At 27.5% G+C, this 8,692-nt stretch overlaps 1 protein-coding gene across 4 annotated transcripts in view; it reads right to left on the bottom strand.

The window, feature by feature from the left end:
* The window catches only part of LOC106686827 (klaroid protein), a 45,330-nt gene extending 38,805 nt beyond the window's left edge, over nucleotides 1–6,525 (bottom strand). Inside the window, exons 1-2 of one of the 4 annotated variants that reach the window (XM_067046171.1) lie at nucleotides 6,071–6,524; nucleotides 1,199–1,313 (exon numbers count right to left, since the gene is read on the bottom strand). The gene's annotated coding sequence lies outside the window, so the exon portion shown is untranslated. Of the gene's footprint in view, nucleotides 1–1,198; nucleotides 1,314–6,070 lie in introns of all 4 variants that reach the window. The other 3 variants (XM_067046174.1, XM_014430382.2, XM_067046177.1) reach the window with 3 other exon arrangements.
* Between the last annotated feature and the right edge of the window lie 2,167 nt (nucleotides 6,526–8,692).

Below are 8,692 nucleotides of genomic sequence, written 5' to 3'. Positions count from 1 at the left end.
AAGTTATTATAAACAATGAAACTTGGTTAGTTTGCTTTTTGGATAAACAAAGCAATGAATATTAAAATGATACATAAAATAAAACATATTAAAACCATTTATACATCAAAATATACTATTTACTAAAAAAGAGCATATTACAATATATGTTATGAGTTTACGATATGACTGTTTCCTATAAAGGTGTCTATAAGTGATAGACATTAAACATTGCAGTATACGACTGTGATATAATGAAATGAGGAATACCGTAAACTAGGCTTTATCAAACTAAATTGAACAAATGCTTTAGAGATGGGCTAAAATTGGCTATAGCTGAAACTAATGGCTAAAATCACCGTGGATACAATATTTATTTATCAATGTTTCATTAATGAATAAGGGTTGTATCATGGCTATTTTAGCTATTAGTTTCTATTAGTTTCAACTATAGCTAATTTTCGCCCTACTCTGACATGCTTCATGTGACTTAATGAATAACTATGATCATATCCTTAGCTTTAACAAACATATGTTTTAAATTAAATTGATATATAAATATCAGTGGGCATGAATATTAGTGATATATGAATATTAGTAGTATGCAAATACTAATTATATATAAAAATTAGTATATCAGGCAGGTACTGTATACTATCACAGAATTGTTAACAGTCCTGATAGTTTGAAAAGAATGATGACAGTGAATTTCATTGTTTATACAGTCATAATGGCTATGAAAAAATTGTTGCCATGGAAATGGGCCTTTATATCCAAGAGCCATTGACTCCTTCACTCAGTTAAAAGGGCTGAGATCTAGGATAAAGCATAAATTAAAATAAATCATTACATACTTACATACCACCATACTTAAGTACTGTTAAAATATTCAGTTTCATTATTTATATCAGTAATTGTGTTTTTTAATTGGCTGTTAATTAAAATCATCTATAATTAATATTTCATATGATTTACTTACATTGGAACTTTTTAAACATAATCAAAATAAACTATGGCAATCAGGATTAAGGGCCAAATTACATCCGAGGACCATAGTTTGGAAACCTCTAATTCAGGAAAATAACTGGATAAATGAGATGACAATAATGATGAAAAATTATTATGATTAATAAAGTTAATCAAATCATTAGTCAATTTAACTAGAGGTTTACTAAACTAATCCCTGGAATCAAATCAGAACCAGAACTGATCAATTTACCTTTTTTATCTGAATGTTTTTGTAGCTCAATGAATCTGCTATGAAATGTTTAATATTTTCTTTCTAATTGCTTCTATTGAGTGTTTTATAAAATTACATGGAACTCTAAAATTTTCTGTAACAAAAGTTAGGAAAAATTAATAATAAAGATCAAATTGGCAAACAAAAAGGTTTTAAAGGAGTAATAAACCACATTTACTACATGGTATTATAGATCACATAAAGATTAATAATCAAGTTGGAAAAATGTTTTATAATTCTCTGAGATGTTTTGAAAAAATATTTTTAATAGTCTAGTAAAAATAGCTTAAAATTTGGCTGTACCTAGGAATCTCCTTGGAAGTAGGTAATCTCTAATATGGCAAATTTTTCAGAATGGCTATCATATATTTTTATGAGGAGAAGATGGTTGGGGGTGCGGTCAATGAAACACAAATAAGTATGACTAACTTATTTTAATGTGCCGACGTTTCGGCTAGAGTTTCTAGCCTTCTTCAGGGCTAAAAACTCTAGCCGAAACGTCGGCACATTAAAATAAGTTAGTCATACTTATTTGTGTTTCATTGACCGCACCCCCAACCATCTTCTCCTCATTTATCATCCACGGTCAACTATCTCTCATAATCACATATTTTTATATAAGTTTAATATCAATAATTTCTGAAGTATTAAAAGTTACTGAAATATCATTATAAACTATTTTATATTGCATTCAAGGAGCTTCAATTTAAACTCTAACAGAGTTCTTTCTGATTAATAATCCCTGAGATACATACATTTTATTTAATAGCAATATTTTTTCTCAAAAAAAAAAAAACTTTTTGTAAATTTATTTTGGCAAATATCATGAAAACTACTATTCTTAGGAAAATAATTATTATAAACTGCTTTATGATGAATTTAACAAGCTTTCAAATTGAGACTTGAGAGAACTCTTTATGTTCAATATGTTCATAAATAGAGTTTTTCCAACACCAATGTTTCTTTCCAAACAACAAGAAATCAATACTTTGTGGATTTATTTTATTTTAAATTTATTTACACTATGTTAAAATGATGTAAAAATATTTATAAGCTGCACTTAAGGGATAAAAGAACCTAAGATTAAATAATGAGATAACTCATTGATAATCAATTTGTTTGGAAAACAATATCGGTATTTGAAAAACTATAATTTGGAAAATATCGAACATAAAGATTTCAATGGCTCAATTTTAGGTTGGTTAAGAAAAAAAATTGAAAAAATGAAATAAAATAAAACGGGATCCTAGAAAATATTAACCTAAGGATTATTCAATGTAATGAATGAAAAATGAACGAAACTTCTAGTTTTTTTCTTTAATAAAATGAACTTTCAATGTTGCAGTCTTAAAACTGTTGAACACCTACTTTTCAAGTTCACTTACTGTTGCTGTTGTTTACGTCTAGTTAAAAAATGAATTATTTTCTATCTGAAAATGTGCGTCAGCTGTTGAAAAAATACAATAAAAAAATGTAATTTTGATGATAGTGTACACAAAAGATGAAACTTTTAATAGGTAAACTTTTTACTTTTTGACATAACAAACATAATAGAAAAGAAAAAATTTTAATTAATTCAATAAAAATGGGTTTTAGGTAAAAAAAACTAAATAAAATGCACTAAATCTGGAACTTGATCCCCCTGTTGGTAAAAATAGGTTTAGTTTAAAATCTAAGATAACCTATACCTTCATACCTATGCTTGTTATATACCTTTTTTTTTCAATTGTCCTTTAAATTTTACTAATTTACAAAGTTAAGCTACTATCAATACTTTAGTAGGAGTTATTGGCTATAAATCTAAAAATATATGTTGGCCATTATGAAATATTTCCCATATTAGGTTTACATACCCCAGGGATCTTTTTACCCTCATCTTTTGCTAATAGTTACGCATTAGAATCCACTGAAATATATTAATTTATTATTGCCATTAGGTTAACAGGTAATTTTACTGGGCTATAAAGTTTCTTATTCTATTAACCATGGAAAGGTGCTGTTATTGATAATTTATTGTTCAATTAAGGTAGCTATGTATACATTTTACTTATACACTTAAAAAAATTTCTAACCATGCAAAAGCTGTATTTATTGATTTCTTTGGCTTAGAAAATTTCTAAGACAGGACCTCAAGATTTTATAATTACATCATGGGCTAGAAAAACATTATATATTATAATGAGGTGTAGATAGTTAACCGTAGATTAATGGTTGGAGAAGTTTGTCGGGGGGTGTGGTCAGCAAAGAACAACATAAATAAACAAAACCATATTTATCTATTTTATGCTGACATTTCATTTAAATAATGCCGATGTTCAATAAATAAATTTGGTTTTGTTTATTTATGTTGTTCTTTGCTGACCACACCCCCCGACAAACTTCTCCAATCATTATATATTATAGTTTGTAATGATATTTGTTTTTAAAAATTTCTTTTCATGTATTAAGATTTTACTTTAGCAACAGTGTAATTTATGATTCAATGATAATATTGCTGAATATAATGGAATTACATTCAATTTAGAACTAGAGACTTTATTGATAAATCAAATGTATTGATAAACCAGGCTTGGTACTTAATCTGTTTTTATAATACATGCAAAGTTATTCCAGCCCATGATTCACTCATTAGAAAAGATTCTTTTTTTTTATTTTTACCAGTTTTTGTAGTTTACTTTCAAAGAATTTCAGCAGTTTCCTTTATGTTTTACATGATTTCCATTTCTGGTTTATCCAAGCCATCATTTATATCATATTATCTCCAAAATAACCAAACTGTATATTTTTTAAATAGATGGAGATAAAAAAAAATATTGAATTGTATGTTTAAGAGCATTGAATAATCATTTAATTCACTAAATTCAAAAACTATGTCCAAACCCATGACACCTGGTCGGAGATTGTTAAGGCCCCCAACTCAAAAGGCCCATTGATAGGCTCAAAAAAAAAAAATTAGTTTATATGAAGAGCTGTTAACTGAAGAAAATCTGTTAGGTTACTTCTTGATTTAAATTGTATTTTTGTTCTTGATATAATTCGTTTTGTACACATTTTTCTTTTTTCAATATGTTAGTCTTTTTCATTAATATTTCCCCTAGTAATTTATTTATTTTTTTACTGAAGTATTGCAGTGGAATTTAGATCAGTGGTTCCTAACCAGTGTTTCAAGGACTATAGGTGGGCCAAAGGAGAGTCAAACGGCACATATTTTATGAGAAATAATTGTTAAAATTGTTTTATTATTTAACTTTAATGGTGTTTTAGTGTAAGCTGAAAGATGTTAATAAGTAAATGAACTATTAAAATGCCTCAAAATGCAGCTTTAAGCAAGCTAATTTTCTCATATTTTCAAGTATGAACTCCTCTTAATCCCAAGATAGTTATTGTATATGTTAAGTTACCTAAATCTAAAAATATTTCTGTTCCTCATTTTTAAGCAAAAAAAAAATTAGTTATTGATTTTTATTTTTTCTGATAGATACCAAAATGGGATTTAATAAAAATAATTCTGAAAAGTTTTTAAAAATAATTTTTGGAAAATTAAATTAAGTTTTTTTTTTTATTGAAATTAACTAAATACTTCATTTTCTATCAATTCTGGATAAATTTGGACGTAAGAAGGAAGAAATACTGAATACAGACATGAATAAATGTGGCATGCTAACAACAGTAGAAAGCTCCAAAATGTGATGGATTTGATATGAAAGTTTTCAAAATAGAAAGATCGTTGATTGACCATGATGATGATATTTAAAAGGAAGATCTAATTATACTAAAAAAATTATTGTTATAATTTAGAAATGTTTTGTATACACAAGAAAACTATAACCAAAAGTTTGAAAAGTATTTTGGTAAAGGCAAAAATACTGGAAAGGCCCCTGAAAAATTGCATAATTTTCTAATATTTTCCCAAAGGAATAAAGAAATTTTTCCAGTGTGTGAGGAGGTTCCTCTTCAGTCTTTACCTGAGGAAACCATAAGATGGCTGTTTGTACTTTTTTTTTGTTTGTTTTTTTTTCGGCCAAGACTCCCATTGGAGTCCTATACTGCCTAACCATGGTTGGGGGTCAAAGTTCATCATTTTGTGGGACCGCCACGCAATGAAAAAAGTCAACGTCCCAGGCCAGATTCGAACCGGCACCGCCAATAGGCATCATATTGGTAAGACTGTGTCTTAACCACTGAGCTATGGGCGGCCCCCTGTTTGTACTTGTCCAAAGACCAATTTTTATGTCACTATTAAAAATTAAACTAAGCGTATAATGATCTATCAATTTTGGACTAAACTGGTTCAAGAGTAAAATAAACTGAATCCTAAACTATTTTCTCTGAGTTATAATGAGGCAATAGGTACTGACTATAATCTATTATACATTTATGTAAAATGGACAATAACCTTTAAATACAATTACTCTCATCATAGCTGTCAAGTGCTAATATTTCATTACTTGTACTGCTCTGTTTTTTGTTTTAAGTTTAAAATAAATTCGAGAATGTATATATTTAAGTAACTCGAGTTGATGGGCTACATGAAGCTTTTTTATAAATTTATTTTTTTAATTATGAAAGGGGATAAAATTTACTTCATTCATTCAGATTCAAAACTTCATTAGTTTTTGATTCAATGATAAAATACAGCATCCAAAAAAAGTTTTGTGTCAAGAATTAAATATTACTCAATAGTGCTTAGAACCAACTTCCCTTCATTACATGTATTGAGTCAACATTGGGATAGGTTCGACATCCAAACTTACTGATATAAGAAAATATTGGCAGATAAGCAGGGTTATAAAACCATTCTAAAGGAAATCGTGGGGAAACTTGCAATGAAGAGAAATAAAATTTACTCACGCTGCCTTTCCATGGTATGTTAATTTTGTATTTAAAAATATGTAAGATGCTCAAGTTCCAAATCTTCCCTCACCTAATGTATTTTCATAAATACTAATTTTTGGTTTAATCATGAAACATTTATCAGTCTATTTTGAATACTCCTTTTAGCATATGTTGACAACATATGATAATAGTCTGAATTTTCTATAACCTCAAAGCTCCTTTTGTGCAAAGCATCACTTTTACTTTTGTATCGAAATAAGATAGAGATGAATCAACATGTCTTAACATCACTTGTAATGGTGAAAAAAAAAATTTACAACTTCATTATTTGATTCATTCTAAGTTTATTTTTAAAAATGTCATAACTGGCTTTTGAAACTAGAACACAAATCACTTCGGTTATGTCTGTAACAACTATTATATTGCAAAACATGAGCTACATATAATTCTTGAGCATAATTAAATTTCTTCAAAGTCACATGTATTTCTTTTAAAATAAATAAAAGCATATGTTTATGTGTACTCTGATTCTTTTTTTTATTTATTACTATAAGACTTTTAAGCTTTAAGAAACTTCAAAAATATTTTATTTTATTAAATTATTGCTTTATAACCTTTTATATACCATGATTAGTTGTTAATTTGTCCCATCGGGAATTACAGATGGAGTCAATAGAGGATTACATCAAAAATGGTTCATGAAGTTCCACTCTGTTGCCAACAGTTAAAGGAGCAGTGACCTACAACGTGGGAAACGCAACCTCAATCCGAAGATTGAAGCCCAGACTGCTACAGGACATTCTGTTATTAATTTTATTAAATATAAAATTAATTCATAATCACATTACCTCTATTTTACTTATTATTATTACTCATTTTATTTATTCATTATTTGTTTTCTCTTTTTTTCTCTCGTCCCTTTTTCAAATTAACCTGTTTCTTTTTACTATCACAGAGCAATTGTTTGTTTTATTTAAGTGTACCAATATCATTATTTTTTGTTATTAATTTTACTTTCCTCTTTTATTAAGAAGCGTTATTCTTATCTATTTATTGTATTATTTTTTTCTTTTAATAATAACATTGTATATAGTTAGGGGTGTCTTTTGTACAAGACTATACTCCCCCATAATGAACTGTTAAAAAAAATATATATAATATAACGGTCATATCAACCATGTCAGGCCCACCTGTTACAGTATGTACCAGGATCTGGTATAAAATAAAATATATATATATAATTTGTCCCAAAGTATGTTAGAAACCGAGACAACTAAATGTTACTGAAACAATGATGGATGCTCAGTAGTAATGATATTTGTCAGTAATAATTTGTAGAGGATTTCAGATGAGAATATAAAAAAATGTAGTTTTTATTATATTTTTTTATTTCTATATTATCAAATCAGCCTGATTGACATTACATGGTTATACACTTTGTTAGTTTTTTTAAAATTTGATAATGGGAAGTATAGTCTCGTGCAAAAGATACCCCTAACTATTTATAATGAAAGTAATTAAAATTTCATCATTTTTGGTTAGTTAAATTTCAGTCTGAAATTTTTAAAAATAACTTGAATTATAAGAAGCTTTAATAGCTATCAGATAATTAATCTGAAAAGTCTCAGAAGAAACTCACTTTAAAATGCAAAATATTATTTTATTTTAGTTTGTTGTGAAGTAAATCAAATTTTATCACTAAGACTTAATTAGTTATTTAGTTTAAATTTTTAAACGCAGCAAAAATTGTAAGAAGATTGAAGCTGAATCTAAAATACATCAAAAGAAACTCTCTTATAATTCCAAAATTTAAGTAAAGGATTTCATACTGTGATTTCAAATTTTTCTTCCTCCTTCCCAGCCCTCACACATTTCTTTTCTCTAGTTCCTTCCTTATTCACTTTTCTGGACATTCTATATTTAGTTTAGTTTATCACTTTTTACTTATCTTTACTACTGCACATCTTTTACCCATTGTATTATATATTTTGTTTCCTTCTTTGCCTATTATATCATGTATATTGTCTTCTTTCACATATTTCATTATGTTAATTAAAATTTTTTTTACTAAATAATTCAAAACACTATCCAAATTATAGTCTCAAAACTTTTATTTCTTTTACACCTCCAACGTTTCGGCCAATTCGGCCATCTTCAGGGACAATCTTAATTCACTATGAAACATATCATTTAACCATTCCAAAAACTTCATACAGGCTATTCTGCCCAGTTCAAAACATTTATATCTAATAAGTCAAATATCCATTAAAAATCACAGTCAAAATTATTTCTCTTTAACCACTATCAATACACTTTTATTATAACCTTAAGGTTAATAAAAGTGTATTGATAGTGGTTAATAAGAAATAATTTTGACTGTGATTTTTAATGGATATTTGACTTAATGGATATAAATATTTTGACCTGGGCAGAATAGCTTGTATGAAGTTTTTGGAATGATTAAATGATATGTTTCATAGTGAATTAAGTAGATTGTCCCTGAAGATGGCCAAATTGGCCGAAACGTTGGACGTGTAAAAGCAATAAAAGTTTTGAGACTATAATTTGGATAGTGTTTTGAATTATTTAGTAAAAAATTGCCAGTCTCAAGAAAGAATTTTAAGATTATAAATAAAT

The sequence above is a fragment of the Halyomorpha halys genome, unplaced genomic scaffold (genome assembly GCF_000696795.3).
Source record: "Halyomorpha halys isolate HHAL.00 unplaced genomic scaffold, Hhal_1.1 Scaffold885.1, whole genome shotgun sequence".
NCBI classification, from domain to species: Eukaryota; Metazoa; Arthropoda; class Insecta; order Hemiptera; family Pentatomidae; genus Halyomorpha; species Halyomorpha halys.
Note: the sequence above shows the minus strand (reverse complement) of the source record. Positions and strands in the feature narration are given on the sequence as shown.